This window comes from Pocillopora damicornis, chromosome 5 (genome assembly GCF_964200805.1).
Source record: "Pocillopora damicornis chromosome 5, jaPocDami1.2, whole genome shotgun sequence".
Lineage (NCBI taxonomy): Eukaryota > Metazoa > Cnidaria > Anthozoa > Scleractinia > Pocilloporidae > Pocillopora > Pocillopora damicornis.
In genome coordinates, this window is record NC_142674.1 from 21,356 (window position 1) to 48,318 (window position 26,963).

Genomic DNA, 26,963 nt, shown 5'->3' on the forward strand with positions numbered 1-26,963 from the left:
GTTGAATTTAGCCGGAAAAAGCACGGTGAGTGTTAGGGTTAGCTGAAAAAATTCCTAAGCAAGGGTGAATTTCTTTCTGGAACCATTAATAGTTGGAAGGAATTTGCTTAAATAACAACCCTTACCGCCTGTCTGGGGGTAAAACCTTGAACTTAGACTATAATGCACTGCTTTTCTTAACGAGGATCTATTTTCATTTCAATATGGAGGGCGAAATTTGGCAAAGTGCCCCAAAGAGAGATCTCGGACTGACAATTGGAAAAAGAGGTTGAATTTGTCTGTTCAGAGTTTTGTCGGCAGTCTAATTGTTGTTCAATTCCTTTCTCTGAACTGCAAACCTCTTTAGTGAAATGAAGGTGAAAACAAAAGACCATTTTATCGCAATTGGTTGACAGCTTGGTAAGGAAAGCTGCATTTATAGCGATCGTGGTGACTAGAGTTAAAGGAGACACTTTTGAATGTTCTCATCTTTGTGGGCACAGCGACCTGCTTCCCTTTTGTGGCGGTTATTAAAAATAACTTATTATAGCAGAGAACGAGTACACATTTTCTCAACCATCAACTCAATTTTATTTTAAATGTGTTGAATTCCAAAATGAACACGCTGGTCAAATTTCAAAATCGAGCTAAACTATCTGTCACCTTTGTCACAGAAAAAAATTAGTTTGCTCACAAAAACACGACCGCCTTAGCTTGAACATTATCATCAACGGCTTGTGAGGAACTTAAAAAAAAAAAAATCTTGCAAACACAACATTTACGGAACACACTGGCCTGTGTTGAACTCTGAAATGAACATGCTGGTTGAATTTCAAAATCGAGTAAAACCATCTCACCACTGTCACAGAAAAGACCAATTTCCTCAGAAAAACACCACTGCCCTAGCTTGAATATTTATCCACAGTTTGCGACAGACTTTGACATTGATCATCTTGTTATAAAATTGACTGAAACCACCTCTCACGATTGTCGCAAAAAAAACATTCATTTCTTCAGAACACACTGGCCTGTGTTGAACTCTAAAATGAACATGCAACCTGGTTGAATTTCAAAATTGAGTAAAACCATTGTCACAGAAAAAACTAATGTCCTCATAGCTTGAATATCTATCCACAGTCTGTGAGAGACGTTGACATTGATCATCTCGAACTCCAAAATGAACATCCAAGTGAAAAGCTTACAGTCTGACTGAAAATTTGTTTTACAGTTAGGTACCTCCTATTGGAAGACAGTCCTGTCGATCTCTTCTTCTTCAGTGGGATCTTCTGGCTGGAGAAACCACAGCCACCTGTTGTTACTGTCTGGTATGCACCTTCGACGTATATACATGAGTGCTGCGATCTGGCTATGGTGGTTACGCAGATATTTAGGATCAAAGTTTAGGACCCTCGAGCGAATTCCAGCAAGCTAAAACAGAAAAGAGAGAAGCTACGAACACTCGAGGACGATTATTTGATGAGAGATTGAAAATCGACGATGTATTAGGTCAGGTGTCGTGACTTATCCACTTCAACAAACGACGCGCTCGCCATTCCTCGCGTTTCGTGCTTACATGACAACATGGCTGCAAGTTTCCAAAAATGGCACCGGAAGTGGAGGTCTCTATTGTGTTCGCGCAGGTTCTGCGCGTACACAATAAATGATTGATAGCCCTGGCCACTTCCTGCCTTCCCAGGTACGTGACTTCTTACACACGACGTGACTCGAACTGAAAGCAATGTGTGGGAACTAGCGCGTCTCTCCCCTTGTACTTTGGTCAACGTGGGACGGCAAGGAATTAATTCAATGAAAATTTCACCCCGTCGACTTCCAAAGAGAATGAATTTTGCGTCCGATGGACGGAAAGTTCTTCAAATATATTGCGCGTAGAGCTGATCACTACTATACGTTTTTATTTCCCGAAAGCATTTTTATCGTTAAAAGGAACACACACACACACACACACGAAAAAAAAAAAAAAAATGACTTTAAATTTGGACAAAACCAAATGCATGCTTATCGGTAGTAATAGGAAACGCGTAAATATAGTTTATCATTATTATTTATTATTATTTGATTGGCTAGTTGGCCGGCCATATCGGCCTAGCGCCAAATGTCCCCCCCTCCCCCCTCCCCCCCTCCCCAAGGCGCGCGCGCACGCGCATTAGGTGACTCGACTAGCTGGCCCTGCGAGCTAGAGAGACATGTCTTTTCGTTTCGCCTCCACGAAATCGGAGGCAGTGGGAATATGGCATCACACACCTTCCATCCCCGAGGTTTCGAAGTTGCGATGTTGCTGTGTTCAAGGTAACCCTGTGCAAAGAATGATTCGTTGGGGGCGAGGAGAGCACTTATTTGGAGACTCTCTAGTGGCTGTATATATTATCTGAATTGAGTTCACTCCCACAACTTAACGAAGGCTTTTCGACTGCGGGCGAGTCGATTTCAACCTTCTTCTCTTTGCGCAATATTCGTTCGTTCGTTCGTTCGTTCGTTCGTTCGTTCGTTTGGAAGATTTCGCACCTCGTCTGCGAAGCCGCTTCGATTTCGACTCGATTCGTGGCGCACACGTGGACGAACGCGCGAGTGCAAAAAAACCAGCAGCCGATCGACTCTGAGAACGAAGCAACTCGCAAGAGAGTCGAAAGCCTTTTCCGTCCGTAGATTTTTCTCTCTGTTCGCAAATACAGGGCTTTCAGCCGCAGGGGACGAGCGTCCTCCTGACTCGAGCGACGAGCGAGTGTTTGTCTGTTTGTCTGTCTCTTTGTTTGTTTTGCCTGTTTGTACACGTCCAAGTTGGCAGTTAAAAACATAGTCTATTTTCCAAGGTTTCCAAGGAAGGTTTCTTCACTTCATGCCTGGGTCCTTATGTATATTATTCTGTTTTACAGAAAATAACAGTCAACTGGAGCAGGAAAACTCCAATCAGCCAAGAGGGGCCAGAAAAGAATTGTGCTTAGACATAGCAGTTACCTCCAGCTGGAAAATACAAGTAAGTACTGCCAAAGAATATTTATTCCTTGCTGGTAATCTCAGAACGGCTGTCTAGGGCTGCAAATTAACAGGTTGTCTGAATGTTGTCTGCATGAGCATGAAAATAATGCAAGTGCAATGAACCTTTTCTTTTGGGTTTGGCCACCTTGTTGAAATCTCTCGATTCTTTCTTTACGAGTGAGTATTGAGATTACTGGTTTGGCCAGCTTGTTTAAATTTTCTCAATTCTTTACAAGTGTAGATTGTAGAGGCTAGCTAGCTAGCTAGCTAGCTAGCTAGCTGCATGGGCTGCTAACTAGATGTAGAAATCTGGGAAGGTTCTTCCTTGGCCAATTCTGAGGCTTTAACCCTTTTTTTGACTCCCAAGAGTGATTCACACGTAACTTCTCCCTGTAATTAATATCTAAACATTATCTGGCAAACAGGTCAGGAGAAAACTCGACCTTATCGAGTAGAAGTCGTGATCTTGATCTAACACCAAATTCTTGTCACTTATTTACAATTATGTGGCAGCCAATCAGATCTTGGGAGTCAAAGGCCGGTTAAAGCAAGAGATTTTAAGACTTTTTGTAAGAATGTCCTCAGAGTTTTGTGTGGGAACTAGTTGCTTGGGGTTGACACTTGATGTGTTGGGTTTTTTTTTTTTTGCTTGCTTAGGGTTAGACAGTGCAATGCAACTTTTATATTTAACCCTTTAACTCCAACCAACACAGAAGTGAGTGACCAACACAGAGTTTCTCCTTACATTATCCACACAATATCGACCATCTAGGTATATACAATATCCAATATCCAATATCCAATATACAATATACAATATGCAATATCATGCAGACAAGTGATGAGATCAAAGAGAAATAGAAATGAAGGGAACTTAAGCTGATCCAATAGCAAATTCTCCAAGCCAACATCACCAGAACTGTATGGCTGACAGTAAGGAGAATTACTCTGGAGATCTTGGGAGGGAGTGAAAGGCTTCATTAAAAAGAGGCTGTAAATTGAATGTCAATGTGAATTTTCCTGCTTTCCTGCCTGTAGGCAAAACAAGGACCAAGTGAAGTACAAATTGAATCCTTCCCTGGGAAAAAAAAAAGGTCAGTCAATTCATAAAACCAGATCCGTGAGAGTAATGATTGATCACCCACTCCGAGATAATATTATTATTGTTATCTGTCAGCCATTTGAAATGACAGGGCTTGCACAGGAATGAAATTCCCTTCAAACCAGATTGCACCTGTACGTCCCTTACCACTGGAGTGTTTTGCACAGGATTCTGGATTCCATGTTCTGGATTCTCAGCACTCATCCTGTTGATGCTGTATTGATATCGTTAGGAGTACAAATTAGAACAGTTTTGCAATGATGATGCCCAAAACAACCCTCTACCTGTGGTAAGAGGGCAGGCTTTCCTTTCTTCATTTCCAGGATTACTGGCCAGGGGTTAAATGCATGAAATGCAATCTGAATAATAATAATAATAATAATAATAATAATAATAATAATAATAATAATGATGATGATATTACATGTTTCAAATCAAAAATGTCAATGCTAATTTTTGACCCCTGCTTTTCTTTCCTCTAGGCCAACCAAGGACCAAGTCCTGCACAGGCACCTGCACCTGCACATCCACCCAGTGACTGAGGTATGAATAACAATCAATTGTTCCCAAAGTGCACCACTGAAAACAGACCATTGAAAAAAAAAACATCCTTCTACTACCTGCTGGTCTATGTCCCTCCTTGACCTCTGCACAAACAGTGCCCTGCCTTTCCCCTGGCAAGCCCCGCTGCTCGCTTTGCGACGCGCGCTAGCGCTGGTGGAGCCTGTGGCTCCGGCCTCAACAGTTTGCCGTCACCAACCGGCCAGCGGTCTAGGAACGACAGCCCCTCAAAGTTTCACCTCTGCAGCTACAACTTGTGAGCATTTCTTCCACTCTCCTGCACTGACCATTCCATCGCCTCTCTCTCTCTCTCTACCTCTTCTCTCCACTGCCTATTGGCATTGTTGGCAGAAATTTCATGTTTTTAGCAATCTCATTTAATAATAGTAGAAATGATAATACAATATCCAATATCCAATATCCAATATCCAATATACAATGTGCAATATCAAGCAGACAAGTGATGAGATCAAAGAAAAATAGAAATGAAGGGAACTTAAGCTGATCCAATAGCAAATTCTCCAAGCCAACATCACCAGAACTGTATGGCTGACAGTAAGGAGAACTACTCTGTAGATCTTGGGAGGGAGTGAAAGGCTTCATTAAAAGGAGGCTGTAAATTGAATGTCAATGTGAATTTTCCTGCTTTCCTGCCTGTAGGGAATACAAGGACCAAGTGAAGTACAAATTGAATCCTTCTCTGGAAAAAAAAAAAGGTCAGTCAATTCATAAAACCAGATCCGTGAGAGTAATGATTGATCACCCACTCCGAGATAATATTATTATTATTATTGTTATCTGTCAGCCATTTGAAATGACAGGGCTTGCACAGGAATGAAATTCCCTTCGGACCAGATTGCACCTGTACGTCCCTTACCACGGGAGTGTTTTGCATGCCAAAAAAGTCAGTATATGGGAAGAATAGTATGCAACTGAATGATGCAAGTTTCAGCCAGTTGAGGGTTCTTACATTTTTTTATGGTGGTGCTAATGGTGTCTCAGTCAATTGCTAACTTAGTATTTAAGTACTAGTTGTGGTATTGATTATTTGACTTTCCCTAAATGTTTTTTATTGGTGGAGCCAACGGAAAAAGTTTGTGAGGCCATGCTTTAAGAAAATGACAGGAAGGCCTTAAGAGCTTACCTAGATCTTTATGAAGATGGAGGGTTATTTTATTGGCAGTGACATGTAAAGATAGTTTGCCAGGGCCACTTACTAGGAGTAGATGTATAAGTTAAAAATACTACATTTGAGCTCAATTTTTACGCAGACATTATTCAGGTAGGATGGAAATTTAAAAGCACGTTCTTGTCTCATTCATAAGCAATGCTATATACTTCACAGCTGTCAAATTTATTAAATTTTGTGTTCAGAATTACTCTTGGCCTTGATATTTTTAACATTATGTAACATTTAACATTGCATAACATTGTTTTTAACAAACAGTAAAATTTTTTGGTTTTCCATCTGAGCAATTAAAAACATTGTGTTGTTTCCAAGGTTTCCAAGGAAGGTTTCTTCACTTCGTGCCTGGGTCCTTATGTATATTATTCTGTTTTACAGAAAATAACAGTCGACTGGAGCAGGCAAACTCCAATCAGCCAAGAGGGGCCAGAAAAGAATTGTGCTTAGACATAGCAGTTACCTCCAGCTGGAAAATACAAGTAAGTACTGCCAAAGAATATTTATTCCTTGCTGGTAATCTCAGAACGGCTGTCTAGGGCTGCAAATTAACAGTACTGGAATACAACAGTTAACTCCTGCTGAGAAACTGAGAACAGCTAAGAGGGGCTGGGAAATAACAGTGCTGGAATACAAGAGTTATCCACCGCTGGAATTCAGAAACAGGAAACTAATTTTCAATACTCTGCTACAATACACTGAGCATGCAATAATATCTTCCATTGCCTCAACTCCAGTTACTTGTAGAAAGGTCATCTCTGAACCATTAAATAGGATCTGCTTTACTAGTTATGTACAGTTTGCAATACGTTAACGAAAGAAAAAATCTTAACCCTTCAACCCCAAGAGTGGGCAGCCTCTAAGTTCTCATTACAAAATCACCCCTGATATGATAGCAGTCTCATTTAATAATAGTAGAAATGATAATACAATATGCAATATCCAATATACGATATACGATATCCAATATACAATATCCAATATCCAATATCCAATATCCAATATCCAATATCCAATATACAATGTGCAATATCAAGCAGACAAGTGATGAGATCAAAGAAAAATAGAAATGAAGGGAACTTAAGCTGATCCAATAGCAAATTCTCCAAGCCAACGTCACCAGAACTGTATGGCTGACAGTAAGGAGAATTACTATGGAGATCTTGGGAGGGAGTGAAAGGCTTCATTAAAAGGAGGCTGTAAATTGAATGTCAATGTGAATTTTCCTGCTTTCCTGCCTGTAGGCAAAACAAGGACCAAGTGAAGTACAAATTGAATCCTTCCCTGGGAAAAAAAAAAAAGGTCAGTCAATTCATAAAATCAAATCCGTGAGAATAATGATTGATCACCCACTCCGAGATAATATTATTATTATTGTTATCTGTCAGCCATTTGAAATGACAGGGCTTGCACAGGAATGAAATTCCCTTCAAACCAGATTGCACCTGTACGTCCCTTACCACTTGAGTGTAACCCTTTAGCTCCCAGATCAAATTTGCACCTCTCCTCACTGTCAACCATACAATCCTTATGATGGTAGTTCCTTGGTAGAATTTAGTATGGCATCAACCAATGGTCCCCAAATTGAGATGATGTTCTGGATTCTCAGCACTCACCCTGTTGATATTGTATTTATATCGTTAGGAAAAATTCTCTCTCCAGGTCATTTGCGGTAGTGAAAGGGTTATTAACAGCTGTCACATCGCCTCGCCTCGCCTGCAGGTAAATATGGTCAATGACATTACTAGATTTCTGGATTATACCATCCATTTACCCGTCTACGTAACATTTCCCCCACTGAACACACAAGAGGCTGTCGTTCCCCTGACAGGCCATGATCACCATTGCGCTACGCGCGCAGGCCTTCTGGGCACCTGGGGCTACCACCTCAACAGTCTGCCGCAAGCCTGCCACCAGCGCTATGGAAATGACAGCCATCAGAAACTTTTAACTCCGTCCATCATTATCACATCAACCCTTGACATTAATTCATTCCTCCTTTGCAGCTGAATTTCATTCAGACACTTTGGATTGGTTATTATTGCTTCAAAAAGTGCAGCAATTCAGTGTGAAGCTAGCTCTGGCTTTAAGGAATTTTCATACTTTTTGCTGTGCAATTTCATGTTTCTATCAGTGTCAACAGATGAGCAAAATTCTCTCTTTTCTTCAGTTGCAGCAGCTGACATGCAAGGGCAGGAACTGTGCTGGTGTGATGTAGCTATCAAGTGCCATCATCAAGGTTGAATGTGTGCAGTCAGTGATGACTGGAGATTTTTTCCCCCTCTAAACAATACTGCCTAACCGAATGGAGTAGACAAGAAAAGTTTTGACACATTTATTGGTATTGTTGTTGAAAATAAAGACTGATGCCCAAATTTATATTCAAAGGAGTGTGTGCTTTTGTCCTTTGTCTTTGTGTAGGTAATTGGATGATCTCTAGTGATATTTGACCTAAATGCCTGCAGTGATATTTCGAAATTGTTATGCGTAGTCTCACCAGCTGTTAGGCCGGTGGCATTTGAGGCAATTTTGAAATATCACCAGTGGTATTCATGCCAAACATCAGGTACAAATTATGCTGTTATTCGTCTCTACCGCTACCCGGGTTTAGTTTGTAATTTTCACATGTAGGTATTTGGCTTAAAATTAAGCTGAAACACCACTGCTCTAAGCCAATCAAATCGCAGAAATGTCTCATGTGCTAGTATACGGGCATTAAAACCGGACAGTGCAACCTCGATGTATGAAACCCTTTCACTCCCAAGATCTGATTAGTAATTGTCCTTACTATCTGCCAGACAACTCTTATGATGTGAGTTCAAAGAATTTGGTATTGGCTCGACTACTAATCCCATGATCGATGTTCTTCTCCATTCTCGTCACCTGCCTGCTTGATATTGTATTCATACTGTAAGGAGAAGTTCTGTCTTGGTCACTTGTGGGAGTGGAGGGTTCATCATTCAACTGGGTTTTGACCTGTGGCCTTTATTTCATTTCGCCAATTTGACAGGCACGTTTTCTGTGATTTGAATTTCCTCTAGGAGTATTTCATTTTCCGAAGCTTTTTGATTTTGGTTCCAATAATTTTTTTTTTAAATTTTGGAGCGCGGGCTCAACTCTATGCATACACCCCAGTACCCCCTCGGTGTCGAAATGGAAACAAATAAAACAGATGGCGAAGGTAGTGAGTAGATGTCAAGGACTTTCAGTCTAAGACTCGTAGAACCAACCTTCTGAGGCTTATTCTGCTTGGTAAACGGAGAGTATTTTCCCGACGATCGGTCCATTTTCTAAAGGAAGGTCGCAAGTGCCTGTCAAATATCCCAGGCATTTTTGCTTCGTTTTGTGTACTTTGGTAGAAACTCGTACGTCGAAGGAACGCGCTTTAAAAGTGTATGAATCCAGAGCTACACATATTTACAGTTGAGGGTGACAAACTGAACGGATGTACCCAGTCGTTTGGCGTACTGTTGGACCCTAACCCTAACCCTAACCCTAAGCAATTACTGGTTTAGGGTTAGGGTTAGGGTTAGGGTTAGGGTTAGGGTTAGGGTTAGGGTTTAGGGTTAGGGTTAGGGTTAGGGTTATGGTTTAGGGTGAGGGTTTAGGGTGAGGGTTTAGGTTTAGGGTGAGGGTTTAGGTTTAGGGTTTGGATTTGATTCAGAGTTTTGGGTCTGGGTTTTTTCGATTTAGCGTATCATTTGGCACTTAGGGTATTGGTATTTTACATAGGGTTTGGGGTTAGGCTCTTGATATGGCTAAGGGTTTGGGTTTAAGGTTTTGGGATTTGGCCTGGGGTTTGGGGCTTAGGGTTTTGGGATCTGGGGTACGGGTTTGGGGTTAGGTTTTTTGGATTTTGCGTAGAGTTTTGTGTTTAGGGCTTTGGGATTTTTTTTAGGGTTTAGAGTGTCGGGATTTGGCCTAGGGCTTGAGTCCTAGGGTTTTGGGATTTGGCTTTGGGTTTAGGGTTGAGGGATTTGGGATTTGGCTAAGGGTTTGGGTCTTTGGGTTTTGGGATTTGGCTAGGGGGTTTTAGCTTTAAGATTTTGGGATTTTGGTTTGTTTTATATTTAGGGTTTTGGGATTTTGCCTAGTGTTTTGGGGTTAGGGTTTTGTTATTTGGTTAAGGGTTTAGTGTTTTGACCCAGGATTTGAGGTTTAGGGTTTTGGGATTTGACCTAGGGTTTAGGGCTAAGGGTTTTGGGATTTGCTTTAGGGCTTAGATTTCTTGATTTTGCTTAATATTTTTGGTTTAGGGTTTTAGGATTTAGCTTAGGGTTTTGGCCTAGGCTTCGGGGCATAGGGTTTTCGGATTTGGTCTAGAGTTTTGGGTTTAAGGATTTGGGATTTGGCTTAGGGTTTGGTGCTTAGGCTTTTGGGATTTGGCTTGGGGTTTGGAGCTTGGGGTTTTGGGAATTGGCTTAGGGTTTGGGTTTAAGGTTTTGGGATTTGGGCTAGGGTTTGGGGCTTAGGGTTTTGGGTTTTGGGTTTAGGGCTTTGGGATTTGGCTTAGGGTTTGGGTCTTAGGGTTTGGGAATTTGGCTTAGGGTTTGCGTCCTAAAGTTCTGGGATTTTGCTTAGTGTTTTTAATTAAGGGTTTTGGTATTTTGCTTAGAATCTTGGGGTTAGGGTTTTGCGATTTGGCTAAGGGTTTAGGGTTTTGGCGTAGGGTTTGGGGTTTAGGGTTTCGGGATTTGGCTTAGGGTTTGGGGCTTAGGGTTTTGGGATTTGGCTTTGGGTTTGGGGTGTAGGGATTGGGGATTTGGCATAGGGTTTGGGGTTTAGGGTTTTGGGATTTTGTCTAGGGCTTAGGGTTTTAAGATTTTTCTTTGTGTTTTGGGATTGAGGTCAGGGTTTAGGGTGTTGGCCTGGGGTTTGGGGCATAGGGTTTTGGGGTTTGGCTTTGGGTTTGGGATCTAGGGATTTTGGATTTGGCTCAGGGTTTGGGTAGTAGGGTTTTGGGATTTTGCTTAGGGTTTAGGATTTTGGGATTTGACTTAGGGTTTAGGGTTTAGGGTTTTGGGTTTTGGGTTTTGGGTTTTGGGTTTTGGGTTTTGGCTTAGAGTTTTGGTTTACGATTTCAAGTCTTGGGTTTAGGGATTTGATTGTAGGTTTTAGGGTGTGGGGATTGGGTTTTGCTTTAATGTTAGGGGTTTTGGCCTAGGAATTTGGGATTTGGATTTTGGGTTAGGAGTTTTAGGTTTAAGGTTTAGGATTTTCGTTTGAACTTTAGGGTTTGGTTTCGTTCTGGGGTTTGGTTTTATGGGTTTAGGGTTGAGGTTCTAAGGTTTTTTTGGTGTAGGCATGTGGGTTTAGGGGTTCTGGGTTAAGAGTATGGGGTTTTGGGATGTGGCTTATGGTTTTGGGTTTAGGGTGTTGGTTGCTTAGGGTTTTACGTTTAGGGTTTGGGTTTAGGGTTTTGGGATTTGACTTAGGTTTGGGGCTTAGGGTTTTGGGATTTGGCTTAGAGTTTGGGGTTTTGGGATTTGGGATTTGGCTTAGGGTTTTGGGTTTAGGGTTGTGTGATTTAGCTTAGGGTCTTGGTTTTAGTGCTTTGGGTTTATTTCTTGGGGGTTTGGCCTAGGGTTTGGGGTTTAGGGTTTGACTTAGCGTCTTGGGTTTACGGTTTTTGGATTTAGCGTAGGGTTTTGGGTTTAGGGTTCTGGGATTTGGCCTAGGGTTAGAGTTTATGGTTTTGGATTTGGGGTTTAGGGTTTTGGATTTGCCTTAGGGTTTTGGGTTAAGTGCTTTGGGATTTGGCTTTGGGTTTAGGGTTTTAAGATTTGGCCTAGTGTTTGGGGCTTAGGGTTTTGGGTTTGGCTTAGCGTTTTGGGTTTAGAGTCTCGGGATTTGGCGTAGGGGTTTGGATTTAGGGTTTGGGGATTTGGCGTAGGGTTTTGGGTTTAAGGTTTTTGGATTTGGCTTTGGGTTTTGGGTTAAGGGTTTTGGGATTTGCCCTAGGGTTTAGGGTTTCGGGATTTGGCGTAGGGTTTGGGGTTTAAGGTTTTTGGATTTGGCTTAGGGTTTTGGGATTTGGCCTAGGGTTTGGGTTTTAGGGTTTCGGGATTTGGCGTAGGGTTTTGGATTAAGGGTTTTGGGATTTTGCGTAGGGTTTTGGGTTTTGGGATTTGACTTAGGGTTTTGGGATTTGGCTTAGTATTTTGGGTTTAGGGTTTCGGGACTTGGCTTAGGGTTTTGGTTTAAGGGTCTGGGGATTTGGCTTAGGGTTTTGGGTTTAGTGCTTGGGGATTTCGCCTAGGGTTTTGTGGTTTAGGGTTTATGGTTTTGCTTAGCGTTTTGGGTTTAGGTTTTTGGCATTTGGTTATGGTTTAGGGTTGTTGGGTTTGACTTAGGGTTTTGGGATTTCGTTTAGTTTTTTTGGGTTTAGGGTTTCGGGACTTGGCTTACGGTTTTGGTTTAAGGGTTTTGGGATTTAGCCTAGGGTTTTGGGTTTAGTGCTTTGGGATTTGGCGTAGGGTTTTTGGAATTGGCTTAGGGTTTTGGGTTGAATATTTTGGGATTTGGCCTAGGGTTTGGGGTTTAGGGTTCAGGGTTTTGGGTTTGGCTTAGCGTTTTGGGTTTAGGGTTTGGGGATTTGGCGTAGGGTTTTGTGTTTAGGGTTTTTGGATTTGGCGTAGGGTTTTGGGTTTAGGGTTGTGGGATTTTGCGTTGGGTTTAGGGTTTCGGGATTTGGCTTAGGGTTTTGGTTTTGGGATTTGGCGTAGGGTTTTGGGTTTAGGGCTTTAGGATTTGGCGTAGGGTTTTGGGTCTAGGGTTCTGGGATTTGGCCGAGGGTTTGGGGTTTAGGGTTTCGGGATTTGGCTTAGGGTTTTGGTTTTAGGGTTTTGGGATTTGGCTTAGGGTTTTGGGTTTAGTGCTTTGGGATTTGGCTTTGGGTTTAGGGTTTAGGGTTTTGAGATTTGGCCTAGGGTTTAGGGCTTAGGGTTTTGGGATTTGGGTTAGGGTTTGGGAGTTAGGGTGTTGGGATTTTACTTAGGGTTTGGTGTTTAGGGTTTTAGAATTTGACTTAGGGTCTTGGGATTTGGCTTAGTTTTTTGGGTTTAGGGTTTCAAGACTTGGCTTATGGTTTTGGTTTAAGGGTTTTGGCTTTGGGTTTTGGGTTTAGTGCTTTGGGATTTGGCTTTGGTTTAGGGTTTCGGGATTTGGCTCAGGGTTAGTGATTAAGGGTTTTGGGATTTGGCTTTGGGTTTTGGGTTTAGTGCTTTGGGATTTGGCTTTGGTTTAGGGTTTCGGGATTTGGCTCAGGGTTAGCGATTAAGGGTTTTGGGATTTGGCTTAGGGTTTGGGATCTAGGGTTTTGGTATTTGGTCTAGCGTTCGGGGTTAAGGGTTTATCTTAGCGGTTTGGGTTTTGGGATTTGGCCTTAGGTTTTGGGTTTAGGGTTTTGGTATTTGGCTTAGGGTTTTGGGTTTAGGGTTTTGGGATTTGGCGTTGGGTTTTGGGTTTAGGATTTTGGGATTTGCCCTTGGGTTTGGGGTTTAGGGTTTTGGGTTTGGCTTAGCGTTTTGGGTTTAGGGTTTTGGGATTTGGCGTAGGGTTTTGGGTTTAGGGCTTTAGGATTTGGCGTAGGGTTTTGGGTTTAGGGCTTTTTGGATTTTGCTTAGTGTTTTGGGTTTAGGGATTTGGGATTTGGCCTAGGGTTTGGGGTTTATTGTTTAGGGTTTGGCTTGGCGTTTTGGGTTTAGGGTTTTGGGATTTAATGTAGGGTTTTGGGTTCAGGGTTTTGGGATTTGGCGTAGGGTTTTGGGTTAAGGGTTTTTAGATTGGGCTTAAGATTTTGGGCTTAGGGTTTTGGGATTTGGCGTTGGGTTTTGGGTTTAAGTTTTTGGAATTTGGCGTAGTGTTTTGGGTTTAGGGTTTTGGGATTTGGCGTAGGGTTTTGGGTTTAGGGTTTTTTGGATTTGGATTAGGATTTTGGCTTTGGATTTCGTCTCAGGGTTTTGGTTTAGGGTTTTGGGTTAAAGGTTTAGAGGTTCGGGTTTTGCACTAGGGTTTTAGATTTAGGCTCTATGGTTGAGGGTTTGAGATCTTCGGTTTTCGTTTTGGGTTTTCGATTTAGGGTCTTGGGTTTAGTGTTTTGGTTTAAGGTTTTGGTTATTGGGTTTTGGGTTTTTGGTGTTGGGTTACTGGTTTAGGGATTTGGGCCGTGGGTTTAGGGTTTTGGGTTAAAGGTTTTGGAGTAGGGTTTTTGCTTAGGGTTTAGGGTTTAGAGTTTTGGGTTTTGGCCGTAGGTTTTGGATTTTGGGTGTAGGTTTTAGGGTGTTGCGTATTGGGTTTTAGTTTAGGGTCTCCGGTTAGGGTTATGGGATTTGGGTTAAGGGGTTTGGGTTGAGGGTTTTGGCTTTGAGGTTGAGGGTTGTGCTGTAGGGTGTAGGGTTTAATTTTTGGGTTTAGGGTACAGGGTGGAGGGCCTAGGGTGTTGGGTTTTGGGTCTCGGATTTGAATTTTAGGGTTTGGTCTTAGGTTTATGGTTGAGTGTTTAAGGTTTTACGTGTAGGCTTCTGGGTTTTGGGTTTTGATTTAGGGTTTTGGATTCAGGATTGAGGGTTTAGGGTGCTGGGTGTTGAGTTTTTTTTAGGGTTTTCGGTTGAGGATGTTGGGTTTTGGGTCGAGGGGTTTGGTTTAGGGTTTTGGGTATAGGGCGTAGGGTTTTGGGTTTTGGCTTAGGGTTTAGGGCTTTGGGATTTGGCTTTGGGTTTAGGGTTTTGGATTTGGCTTAGGGTCTATTGCTTTGGGTTAGGGTTTAGGGTATTGGGTTTTGGGCTTGGGGTTTTGGTTTAGAGTTTTTGTTTAAGGTTTAGGACTTAGGGCTTTGGGTTTAGGGTCTTGGGTTTCGGTATAGGGATTTTGGTTTTGGGTTTTGAGTTTTGGTTTAGAGTTTTGGGTTTAGGGTTTAGGGTCTTAGGTTTTGGGACTTGGGTTTCGGTTGAGGGTTTGATTATGATATAGGGTTTTAGTTTAGGGTCTTTGGTGTTGGGTTTTGGGTTTTGGGTTTTGGGTTTTGGGTTTTGGGTTTTGGGTTTTGGGTTTTGGGTTTTGGGTTTTGGGTTTTGAGTTTTGGGTTTTGGGTTTTGGGTTTTGGGTTTTGGGTCTTGGGTTTTGGGTCTTGGGTCTTGGGTCTTGGGTCTTGGGTCTTGGGTCTTGGGTCTTGGGTTTAGGGTTTAGGGTTTAGGGTTTAGGGTTTAGGGTTTAGGGTTGAGGGTTTTGGTTGAGCGTTCCAGGTTAAGGGCTTAGGGTTTTGGGGTTTGGTTTAGGATTTCGGTTTAGGGTATTGGGTTTTGAGTGTTGATTTTTGGGTTAAGGGTTTTAGGTTTAAGGTTTTGGATTTTGACTTAGGGATTTGGGTGTAGGTTTTAGCGTTTAGGGTATTGGGATTTGGGTTTTGGGTTTAGGGTTTTGGGTTTTTATTTTGTCTTATGGGGTTTTGTTTTATGGGTTTTGGGTGGAGGGTTTAAGGTTTTTGGTGTAAGCTTCTGGGTTTAGGGTTTTGGATTTAGTGTTTAGGGTTAGGGTTTAGGATTTAGGGTTTTGGGCCTTGGGTTTTTATTTAGGGTTTTTTTTAGGGTATGGGGTTTTGGTTTAGGTTGGGGGTTTTGGGGTTGTGGGGTTTTGGGTTTAGGGTTTAAGGGTTTGGTTAAGGGTTTTGGGTTAAGGGCTTAGGGTTTTGGGTCTTCAGTTTTGGTTTAGGGTTTACAGTTCAGTTTAGGGTTGAAGGTATTGGGACAGGTGTTGGGTTTAGGGTTAAGGGTTTTTGGTTTAGGGGTTTGGATTAAGGGCTTATGGTTTTGGGTTTTGGCCTAGGGTTTTGGTCTTAGGGTTTAGGGTTTTGAGTGTAGGTTTTAGGGTGTTAGTGTAGGTTTTTAATGTGTTGGATGTAGGGTTTAGGGTTTAGGTTTTTGGGTTTAGGGTTTTGGATGTAGGGTCTTGCGTTTTGCTTAGGGTTATGGATATGGTTAGGGTTAGGGTTAGGGTTTTGGGTTGAGTGTCGGTTGAGTGTTTCAGTTTAGGGTTTTAGGTGTAGGGTTTTGGTTTAGTGTTTAGGGTTTAGGGGTTTGTCTGGGTCTGAGGTTTAGGGTTTTGCCTTAGGATTTAGGGTTTTGGGTTTTGGGTTTCGGGTTTTGGGTTTTGGGTTTGGGGCTTGGGCTTATGGGTTTAGGGTTGATGGTTTAATGTTTTTGATGTAGCCTTCTGGGGTTTAAGGTTTTGGAGTTAAGGTTTAGGGTTTAAGGGTTTTTTCTTGGGTTTTCTGTTTAGGGTTTTGGGTTTGGGGTTTTGGGTTTGGGGTTTTGGGTTTTAGGTTTAGGGTTTTGGTTTAGTGTTTTGGGTATAGGGTTTCGCGTTTTGGGTTTTAGGTTTAGGGTTTTGGTTTAGGGTTTTGGATGTAGGGTTTAGCGTTTTGGGTTTTGGGGTTTTGTTGTATGGGGTTGAGTGTTTAATGTTTAAGGTTTAAGGTTTCTGGTGGAGGCTTCTGGGTTTAGGGTTTTGGTTAAGGGTTGTGTGTTAAGGGTTTAGATGTTGGGTTTTGTTTTAGGGTTTGGGTCTTGGGTCTTGGGTTTTGGGTATGGGTTTGGGGGTTTGGGTTTATGGGTTCAGGGTTGATGGTTTAAGGGTTTTTGGTGTAGCCTTCTGGGTCCAGGGTTTTGGGTGGAAGGTTTAGGGTTTAAGGTTTTTTCTTGGGTTTTGGTTTGGGGTTTTGGTTTTGGGTTTTGGGTTTTTGGGCTTCGGGTTTTGGGTTTTGGGTTTTGGGTTTTGGGTTTTGGCTTTTGGGTTTTGGCTTTTGGGTTTTGGGTTTTGGGTTTTGGGTTTTGGGTTTTGGGTTTTGGGTTTTGGGTTTTGGGTTTTGGGTTTTGGGTTTTGGGTTTTGGGTTTTGGGTTTTGGGTTTTGGGTTTTAGGTTTTGGGTTTTGGGGTTTTGGCTTTTGGGTTTGGGGGTTTGGGGGTTTGGGTTTATTGGTTTAGGGTTGATGGTATTAGGTTTTTGGTGTAGCCTTCTGGGGTAAAAGTTGGGATTTGGGTTTTAGTTGGGGTTGGGATTGGGGTGGGTTTGAGGTTGTGGATAGTGTTGGGGTAAGGGTTGGGGGTTGAGTTGGGGTTGTGGCTATGTTTGGGCTTGAGGCTATCCTTTGTGCTGATGTTTTGGTTGAGAATGGGGTTTGGGTTGAGGTTCGTGTCAGAGCTTGGGTGGGGCCTAGGGTTGGGATTGGATTTTTGTTTGTGCTTCGGGTTGGAGCTGTGTGGGCCTTGTGGTTGGGGTTCAGGCTGGGGTTTGAGATCTGGTTAGGATTAGGTTTTGGGGTGGTTTTAAGGTTGTGGTTTGTGTTGGTGTTTGTGTCGGGTAAGGGTTGGGATTTGAGTTGGGGTTGTGGTTGTTTGGGGTTGAGGCTTTCCTTTGTGCCAGGGTAGGGTTGAAGTTGGGCTTTGGTTGAGGTTGTAAGTGTGGTGTGAGTTGGATAGAAGGTAATTTAGTGTTAACAACTGGGTTGAAAACGTAAATTAGCCACCGTAAAGAGTAAAAAAGCTGACGTTTCGAGCGTTAGGGCTAACGCTCGAAACGTCAGCTTTTTTACTCTTTACGGTGGCTAATTTACGTTTTCAACCCAGTTGTTAACACTAAATTACCTTCTATACTCTCCCACCGACGCAGCACCACAGTTTCTTTAGAAACTTACCCCTTCATTCATTTGTGAGTTGGATACTTTGTTAAGGATTAAGTTTGGGTTCGTGTTTGAGTTGTTTCCTTGGCTGGGGTTGGAGCTAAGGATTGGTCTCGAGTAGGGGTTGAGTTGGTGCATGGGTTAGGGTTAAGGCTAGTGTTGAGTTTAGGGAAAGGGTAAGAATCGAAGACTGGGATGAACTTTTCTTTGAAGTTGTGTTTCCTGCTTTGGTTACTATTAGGGTTTGAGTTTGTAATAGGGTTTAGGCTTGGGATTTGGCTCGAGGTTGTAATTAGGGTTTGTGGTTGGCTAGGAGTTTGAGTTGGGGTAAGCATTGGGTTCGGGTTGCTTTTGGAGTTTAGGTTTTTGCTAGTGGTGGGGCGTGGAGTTGGGTTTAGTGTTTGTGTTCGAGGTACGGCTTTTCCTTAGGACTAGCTTAAAGTTTTTCTTAGGGTTAGCTTAGGGTTTTGCCCAGGGTTAGCTTGGGATTTTGTTTTAGGTTAGCTTAGGGTTGCTTAGAGCCAAAATTAGCGTAAGGATTAGGGGTTTCATTTGGGATTGTGGTTGTCAATGAGGTTAGTATTACGGTTTTGGTTGGAGTTGGGATTTGGGATGGGGTTCGGGTTTAGGTTGGTATTTTGCTTAGGGTTTCGGTTTAGGGTGAGGTGGTATTGGGTAGGGGTTATGGTTTGTGTTCGAGCTTGGGTTGTGGATGGGGCTGGGGTTTTCGTTGGGGCTGAGGTTAGGTTTAGGGTGGAGTTGGATTAGGGTCAGGGCTGGGGTTGGTGTTGGTATGGGGGTTTGTCTAGGGTTGGTCTTTGGGTTGGTTTGGGTTTTAGCTTTTATTTGTGGTTGGGCTCAGGCTGGGTTTACGGGAAGTGTTTGAACTTGTGGTTGAGATTCAGCTTTTCGTTTTGTTTGGTGTTGGGGTTAGGGTGGGGTTAAATTAGGGCTGGGCCTCAGTTGGTTTTTGTGTTGGGGTCTTATTTGGGATTGAAGCTCAAGTAGGTCTTATGGTTAAGATTTTATTTGGGACTGGGCTTGGGGTTAGTTTAAGGATCGAAGTTTGAGTTGGTGTTGTCGTTGTTGTTGGGAGTAGGGTTAGGGGTTGGGCTTGGTTGGTTTGCATTGAAGCTGAGGTTGGGATGGGAATTTCAATCGGGTTTTGGTTCGAGCGGGGGTGGGGTTTGGAGTTGGGGCTTTATTTGGGATTGTGGTTGTTCGGGTTTTAGTTGTGGCTTTGGTTGTGGTTTATGGTCAGGGTTGGGGTGAGGCTAGGGTTTGATGTGGTGTGGGGCTGAGGGTTTGGTTTAAGGTTGGTTTTGTGGTATGAAGCCTGGGTTGGTGATAGGGTTGGTGTTGGAATTGGGATCGAAGTTGGAATTGGAATTAGGGTTAGGGTTAGGGTTAGCTTTTGGGTTGGTGTTGGGGTTTGGGTTTGGGTTTGGGTTTAGCTTAGGGTTATGTTTGGTGTTGGGATTCGTGTTGGTGTTGTATTTATGTTTTGGGTTTCGTTTAGATTTGAGTTAGAATTAAAGTTGACCTTGGGGATTGAGGAGGGGTTGTGGCTGGGGTTTGGAATTTTTTTGAGTTGGGGTTGTGGATTGGGATGTGGTTGGGGCTAGATTTTGGCTTTCTGGTGTTGGTTTCTGGGTTTGAGTTTGGGTTTGGGTTGTGGTTTGGGTGTGGAATTGAGTTAGGTTAGGACTTAGTGTTGGTGTTGGGGCTAAGGTTTGAGTTAGGGTTAAGGTTGGTTAGGGGTTGAGGTTGGGGCTTAGGCTTAAGTATGGGTTTAGGTTCGAGTTTGAGTTGTGGTTGAACGTGGAGTAAGGACTTTGGTGAGGTTTGGGTCTGGGGTTTTTGTTTGGGTTTTGGTGAGGTGTGGGTCTGGGGTTTGGGTTTTTTTTGTTTGGGGTTGGGGCTGGGGTCGGGGTCGGGGTTGGGGCTGGGGTTGGGGTCGGGGTTAGGGTCAGGGTTGGGGTCGGAGTTGGGGTTGTGGATGGGGTTCTAGTTGCGGTAAGGTTCGAGGTTTGTGTTGGTGCTTGGGGATGGGGTTGGCGTTGGGGTTTGGGAAGGAGCTGGGTTAGAGTTCAGCGTTAGGGCTTTTTTACAACTATTTTTAAAAGTATGAACGTAATCAAAACTTACCAAAACGTTTTTATTGCCAGTTTCTTTGCCCAGAAGGTACTTGCGTTGATTCTCGACATAATACAGAACATTTGTCAGAACTTGTTGTTTCCCTGACGAGAAGGACATAATAAGAATGAATATAAACTCAGACAGGAAATAAGAAATATTTTCAATTTTGAAGTTCCGTAAAAATGAAAAATCATTCATAGTTTTAGAAGGAAAAGAAAACGACTGAAGTCTGGCACTGTAGTTTTTTTTCAATCGACAGTCTCAATAATTTTGTTCGGAAATCATTCCCACGTTTACAATTTGGCATCTCTAGCCTTTTTAATAATCGATAATGATCTTGCCATCATCTCTACTGCATATCTTAACTTTTCTTCGTTCTACGATGGACGATCAAAAATTTCAAATGTGCCATCTGTAAAACAAACTTCCAACACACTCATTAGGTTTTCATATGGAACAGTACATTCTCTGGGAATATTTTTGACTACTGGTACGGTCTCTGATAGACTGGCTAACAAGTTTTCTAAGTTTCAACAATCTCGTACTCTCACAGAAAGTAAACAAAATACCACATGAATAGATTGTCAGTTGATCATATTCTGTAGGCCTTACTCTTTGCATCACAAAACAAGTATATCCATATTATTTCCAAGAGCTTCCATCAAATAAAAGAATCTGGAATGCTTCAATTATAGGTCACGCTAAAAAGGGTTCTGTAGGAGCCAAAAATGTAAATTAGGGGAAGAACCAGGGGTAAGTCAGGGAGTTCAAACCCTCTCCCTCTCCCTCTCCCATCATCTGATCTGTGCTTTTTTAACAACCAGTATGACCCCTTAATTCTACACTGAGTAATTCAATTGTGGGCCATGCTACGCCACAAACAATATTTTAAAATGGGTTTTTTCATTACGAGAACCGCTTACACTTTACAAATAAACAAGATTGGGCCAACAAATATCAGAATTCAACAAGTCGCAAAATTTTACCCAGCTACAATATTTGATAATTTGAGTATTCCTACTCATTCAGTCTCTTTATCTGCACATCATCCTCTTGGTTTTTTTGGGTAAAATAATTGTTACATTTTGTATTGGTACGAAAGTCTGCCTCCGTTTATACTGGAACAAAAACCATTTACCCCTAACTTAAGCCCAAACCCAAATCAAAACTTAACCCAAGCCCACGCACAAACCCTGAACTTAACCCAAACACACACCCATACACCCATGATGGTTGAGTTGGGGTTGTGGTTGTGGTTGTGGTATTGTTCAGGTTGGTAATAAATTTACGAGTACTGCTTTGGTTTTCAAAAATCTAAATGGTATTTGTTAAGTGATTGTTTTGTACTTGATTGGTTCGAATTTGGCCATGTATCTACTCTCTAGTCTATGGCTAATTGAAGACAAACACAAAGTCAACCAAAAGTAGAAGTATTATAAAGAAGTAAATGACACTTATCTGATTAATTTAGCGATACTTGTATTCCACGTGCTTAGCGACTGATCTTGGAGACTTATCAATTAAAAACAATGAGATTTTTTCAACCAATGTGTTAAAGTAAATAAACTGCCGTGGGTGGAAGAAAATTCTCCGATAAACACTAAAAATCACGCACGGTTTAACAAGCAAAAGGAACAATTGACTGAAAGCCTGCTACCGCTGATAGAAAAAATCTACATGATAGATACAACTTTAATTTATGTACATACCCTCTCGCAAGATATCCAGCACCTCCTTACTCAGAAGGGGATCTTGGTTCTTAACCACCTGTTTCTGTCTTTGTATGGTAAAATTTAGGGGCACATTCTGTTGTGACCCTGCCCAGTCATACACCTCCTTTCATTTAAAGAAAGAAATTTCTTTTAAAAAAATGTCTTTAATACGAAGTGTGGCTAGGAAAGAGACAAAATAGCCTGCAGTGGGCGGGTGCTCCTTTCCTTTGCAAAGTGGGTTGCCTTCTTAACTAGAATTAGTGGTATGAAGCTGGCTTTTCTTGTCATGTATTGAGATGAAGAGGATTACAGATATTTGGTTAAACTGGAAATCAATACAACTCAGTTTTATTTCCTCTGATCAAGAAATATTTATCAAAGAAAAGAGGAAATTAATACTTGCAAGTAAGTGACCATGTAGATATATAAAATATCTATACATCTTGAATAAAATTTATTTTCATAAATCCTTAGAAGAGAGAGATAGAAACACTGTGTTTATCATTCCAATAATTGATCTTAAAGGATATTCATCTTCACTACTCATACACAAGTTATTGTAAATACCTGGAAAAGGGCAGTTGCCTTGAATTTGCATTTCAGTCGGTACTGCCACACGGTGGGATTATCGTTATGCCCTCTTTGTCCTCATGCAGTACCCACTGACCCCCTACCTCTCACCTATCAAGTTAAAAGGGAAAAATATTTCTTATGTTTTGTTATGTTGAACTCCCCAGACTTCATTCCCAGCAGAAAGAAGGGGGGAATTAAAACACCAAAGAAATCTGTTGGCCAGAAAATAACTGCAGCAATTATCCAGTGATTCTGAAAGGCTGCCTTTACGAGTATTACTGGGGGGCTATCTACAGAGTCATTACTTTGATTTCAATATTCTCTATTCGTGAGGATGTACACTTTTATCTAATTTTATTGAAGGACTTTTTTCCTTCTTTTATCCACTAATTGGTCTTGTAGTATGTAGGCAATATAGAAAATTATTGTTTTCAAGACATGTCAAGAAGTTTTTCCCCTACTCATCACCAAAGACACTAGCACATCATTGTAAGATTTGATTAGCAGATTGGGTTAACCCTTTCACTCCCAAGATCTTATTAGTAATTCTCCTTACTATCTGCCATACAATTCTTTCAATGTTAGTTCAGAGAATTTGGTATTGGATCAACTAATAATCCCATGATTGATATTTGTCTCTATTCTCATCACCTGCCTGCTTGATATTGTAAGGAGAAATTCTGTCTTGGTCACTTGTGGGAGTGAAAGGGTCAACACTCCAGGACATACTTCTCCATGTTCATTGGCCTGGCTTTTCTGTCGACATAAACTTATACTTTCATCATTCATTAATATCAAAACATCATGAATTGGCTTTAATGGGGTGTAGCATATTGTAGAGATATGTTTGAGACATGTTAGAGATATGTAATATTATACTATTCACCTCCATGTCTATCCTAGTGGTTTGATCCTCCTTGTCATTGTGGACTTTCACTCTCTTGCTGACAGAAAAATATTTGTTGAAGTGAAGATTGATGACAGTTCTTTACCGGTATTTCCCTTCATTTGATTGTTTTGTTAAATGGAAATTAAGAACATAGAACAATTGAAAATGTACATGTATGGAACCTTCCACACATACCTTATATTTCCTCAGGCTATAATAGTCAATACAAACCTCATCAAAGGTGATATTTAAAAAGACTTGTAGGGGCTCCAACCTAGCATAGTTGTCATAAAGCTCCCTCTCACATAGGAGCACCTCCTCCACCCTGTCCAGTCTTCTTAATTTTGGGCCAGTAAAAATGACTCAAGGGCTAGTGCATGCTAGTCACAGCTTGCCCTTCAGGGTGAGCAGTAATGCTTACTCTCTTTCCAATCTGAACTACCCAAAAAAGAACGAAGCCTAGCAAGCCATTGTAAAACCTGTGTTGAAGAAATCCTGTCTGTTTAGGGCTTTCACCCTACTATTTATGTGTCTCCTTAGAAATGCAACATGTACTGTTAGTTTAGGTTTAAACAAGTAAGTTGTATCCAAGTGATTATAATTTGATAATTTTTTTAATACATTTGGTTCCATTTTTGTGAAAATCATGTTGGGAAACACAGTTTTTTCACCCCTTGTGTGTATCCTATATACCTTTCCAATTAACAGTACCTTTTCCAAGGTTTTGACAAACAGCTTCCACTAAGCTGAGGTCTTCTTGAAGGACACCAGCTACATTTAAATGTTTTCCCATTAAAACATATTGATGTATTGTAAACGAAATAATTGTCACCATACAGCCAGTGCAGCAATCAATGAGTAAAGATGATATACCAATAAAAATTAACGTACTTATACTAATCCACAAATAAAGTCTGATGGTTACTAAGGCATACATATCTAATAATGGTACAATTTAGAACAAGTGGGTTATTGTATCAATGGGTGATACCTTGGGGTTGGTCATCTGCAATCCTACAATTTCAGGAAAATCATTATCTTTTAAATGTATGCACATCAGTGCAAATAAAAATTGCTACTGACAGTTAAACAAGGAAACAATCACAACCATTAAAGGTTGTTTAGTTTGATGTCATGTTTCAGTTAGGGATGTTTAAACAAGTTCTTGGTATCAGACCATGAGTATCGTAGTTTTCATGAATCATTCATGACCTGGAATATGGTAGAGGATTAAATTTAACCAGCTACAGCCTCAATATGTATACACCCATTTACCTTCATGCATGAATTGCTGCAGTTGGCTATATTCTCTCATGATAATAAACATAAATATTGTTAAGGTGTGTGCTGGATATCACCAATTAAAGAACTGCCATTCAAATCAACTGTGCATGTATTTCTTCAGTACTGTTGTTTGCTTTGTCCCATGTAGTGTATGGAAAGAAAAAATTACCTCCAATTTCTGAAGTGGATGACACAGTGCACTGGGCTGATGAAAGGGTCTGGTTTGATTGGGTTGATGGAAGTTGAGGTTAGGTTGGGCAAGTGAAGGGGTGGGGTTGGGGTCGGGGTTGGGTTGAGCTACTGGAGGAGTAAAGCTGGGTTGGGATGATTGAGGAGTGGGGTTAGGTGGGGCAAATGGCAGGGTGGGGTTAGGTTGGGCTAGGGGAGGAGTGGGGTTAGTTGGGACTAGTGGAGGATTGGGGTTAGGATGGGAAAGTGGAATGGTGGGGTTAGGTTGGGTGTGTCGAGGGGTGGGGTTAGTTTGGGCTGGTGGAAGGGTGGGGTTAAATTGGGCTGGTGGAGGAGTGGGGTTCGTTAGGGCTAGTAGAGGATTGGGGTTAAGTTGAGCAAGTGGAATGGCAGGTTAGGTTGGGTTAATGGAGGAGTGGGGTTAGTTTGGGCAAGTGGAATGGCAGAGTTAGGTTGGGTTAGTGAAGGAGTGGGGTTAGTTTGGGCAGGTGAAATGGCGGGGTTAGGGTTAGGGTGGGCTAGTGGAGGAGTGGGGCTAGTTTGGGTTAGTGGAGGAGCGGGATTAGTTTGGGCTAGTAGAGGAATGGGATTAGGTTGGGTCAATGAAGGGAAAACATCTGCACTGGTTTGCCTAGGGACTTTTGTCTATTGGTAACCAGTAAAGTATTTTGAGATTTTGGATATAAAATGTAGATGGGCTTCAAACTCCACAATTGGCCAATTTTGAGGACATAAGTCAATAGTAGGGGACTATTACATGTAAGAAAAAAAATTTTGGAAATGGGAGAGAGACAACTTCCATGGCGTGAAGTGGAGGACATGAGACCAAACAGTTTCACTGGAATGAAGAGGACTGAGAAAGAAAGACATTATGCTAATCATTTTGTGTAATAAAAAGCTAAGTCACTAACCTCGATTTGTAGGCCACAGGAAAATTTTCTTTTTCCTTGATCTTCCAAATAATTCCATCAGCTTTACACCATCTCAGAGGGCAGTCACAACCTTTGACATGGCATGTCCTCTAAAGTATGATGCAAATAACTCTAACCTGGTGTAAGGAAATATTTGGGATTGTTATCAGCATATCAAAACAATTCATTATATTGTAGTTTTGAATGGTAGTCCCTCACTTTACTGGAAATTTTCTTAAACATTACACTTGCAGAAATTACACATAGGTAACATTTGCCCGAGAAAGGTAGAGACACTAGAACATACTGCCATCATAGGGGCCAATATTCTTCAACCCTTTAACGCCTTGATCTAAATTTGCAAGTCTCCTTACTGTCAATCATACAATTCTCATAATATTAGTTAAGAGAACTAAGTATTGGATCAACTACCGGCCGATAACCCGCAGGTAATCTGTTAATTTCTCCACAAACAGTTGTTGTTGCGGGTTATAGGAAAGTGCAGGTAATACAATAATTTTTAAAGCTTCCAGCGTAGTTAAAAACGATAAACAGGAAAAAAAACAGGTGATGAGATACACTACAGATGCTCTTCAAAAAACTTGTGCAATAACTCATTTATTTCGTGCAGATTGCTTATTTCAATAAGAGAGTTTACTGCTCTCGATGAAAACCGATGCAAATCGAAAACGTACAAAACTCGATAACATAGCGTTTATCTTGTTCATACTCTTACTTTCTTACCTTGTCAATTTCACAGGTTGTTTTTTTGTTAAGTTAAAAAAAAATTAATTCTCACCTACGCAGGAAGTGAACTTGAAAATAAAAGAATTTAGCTACTGTGAAAAGACTGGCTTCGGGGAAATTCACAAGGAAAATGATGCTAACATGTTCATTTCGTGGCGCCGCATAATTAATTAGCGCGACAGAATATTCGATGCATCAGAGAAATTTTCTTAGCTATAGTATTTTCCCGTTTCAAGCGATTTCTCCGACTCAGTAGATATCGTGATATCGATTCTTTTAGAACAGATTTATACAATTGGTACCATTCTCAGTGAAACAGCGAGGACAAAAAGTGTGAAAATTTATTAATTGCACGCTAAGGGATAACATTTCAAAAAAAACACTGAAGGAACTTTGTACGAGTCGACGATTTTTTTTTTGTTTTTGTGTGCGGGGTATCTGCCAGTGCGGATAATCTGTTGAAATTTTTTTCTCGTTATTTCCTAAAATTGACCGATGCGAGTAATCTGCCGCGCGGGTAATTGGACGGAAATTACGGTAATTATTCCCAAATTGATATTTTTCTTTTTTCATATCTCATGTCTGATTGATATTGTATTGATATTGTAAGGAGAAATTCTGTCTTGGTCACTCATGGGAGTTTAAGGGTTAAAGACCAGTGTGAAATTTACATTTTATCTGAGAGGATAACAAATATGTGGACAACTTTGTTTTTTTCCTCCTGGAAAAAGTTTGGTTTTCACTCTTCCAACCTCTTCATCAAAGGTTATGATAACAGTATGAAAAAGCAATTTAAGAATAACTGGTTATTTCCATTGATTATGCAAGCATTGAAATAGCTGAGTAAGCGCGTTTCCTAGCAGAGGTGTTCTAAGGTATCAGAGAATGAAAATTAGCGCACTAGCGAAAACAGCATACAAACTATTCGAGCTATCCCTTTAAAGGTCTACATTTTCGCGGAGTCTAATAAGGAATAATGTGGCTCATTCAATTTACATTTAAAATTTTGATCGTTCAGCGGAAAAG

General features: G+C 41.4%; 3 long non-coding RNA genes across 8 annotated transcripts in view; 1 reads left to right on the forward strand and 2 right to left on the reverse strand.

Moving 5' to 3' along the window:
* LOC149044628 (uncharacterized) lies at positions 1-8,207 on the forward strand. Of its 3 annotated transcripts, none has more exons than XR_016187316.1 (5): positions 1-2,286; positions 2,871-2,971; positions 4,558-4,618; positions 7,064-7,121; positions 7,464-8,207. It is a non-coding gene; the product is annotated as an uncharacterized LOC149044628 (long non-coding RNA). The 3 variants fall into 3 exon arrangements; XR_016187315.1 differs by lacking the exons at positions 7,064-7,121; positions 7,464-8,207 and adding exons at positions 5,297-5,352; positions 6,201-6,299; XR_016187317.1 differs by lacking the exon at positions 7,064-7,121.
* On the reverse strand, positions 3,703-4,559 carry LOC149044629 (uncharacterized). The gene is made up of 2 exons (XR_016187324.1): positions 4,223-4,559; positions 3,703-4,051 (listed from the first exon to the last, which is right to left on the reverse strand). It is a non-coding gene; the product is annotated as an uncharacterized LOC149044629 (long non-coding RNA).
* LOC149044630 (uncharacterized) overlaps positions 6,710-26,963 on the reverse strand; it is a 21,383-nt gene continuing 1,129 nt past the window's right edge. Inside the window, exons 2-8 of one of the 4 annotated variants that reach the window (XR_016187322.1) lie at positions 22,804-25,327; positions 22,569-22,673; positions 21,912-22,025; positions 21,342-21,468; positions 19,642-19,733; positions 7,436-7,535; positions 6,710-7,103 (exon numbers count right to left, since the gene is read on the reverse strand). This is a non-coding gene — a long non-coding RNA (uncharacterized LOC149044630). Of the gene's footprint in view, positions 7,104-7,279; positions 7,536-19,641; positions 19,734-21,341; positions 21,469-21,911; positions 22,026-22,568; positions 22,674-22,803; positions 25,328-26,963 lie in introns of all 4 variants that reach the window. The other 3 variants (XR_016187320.1, XR_016187321.1, XR_016187319.1) reach the window with 3 other exon arrangements.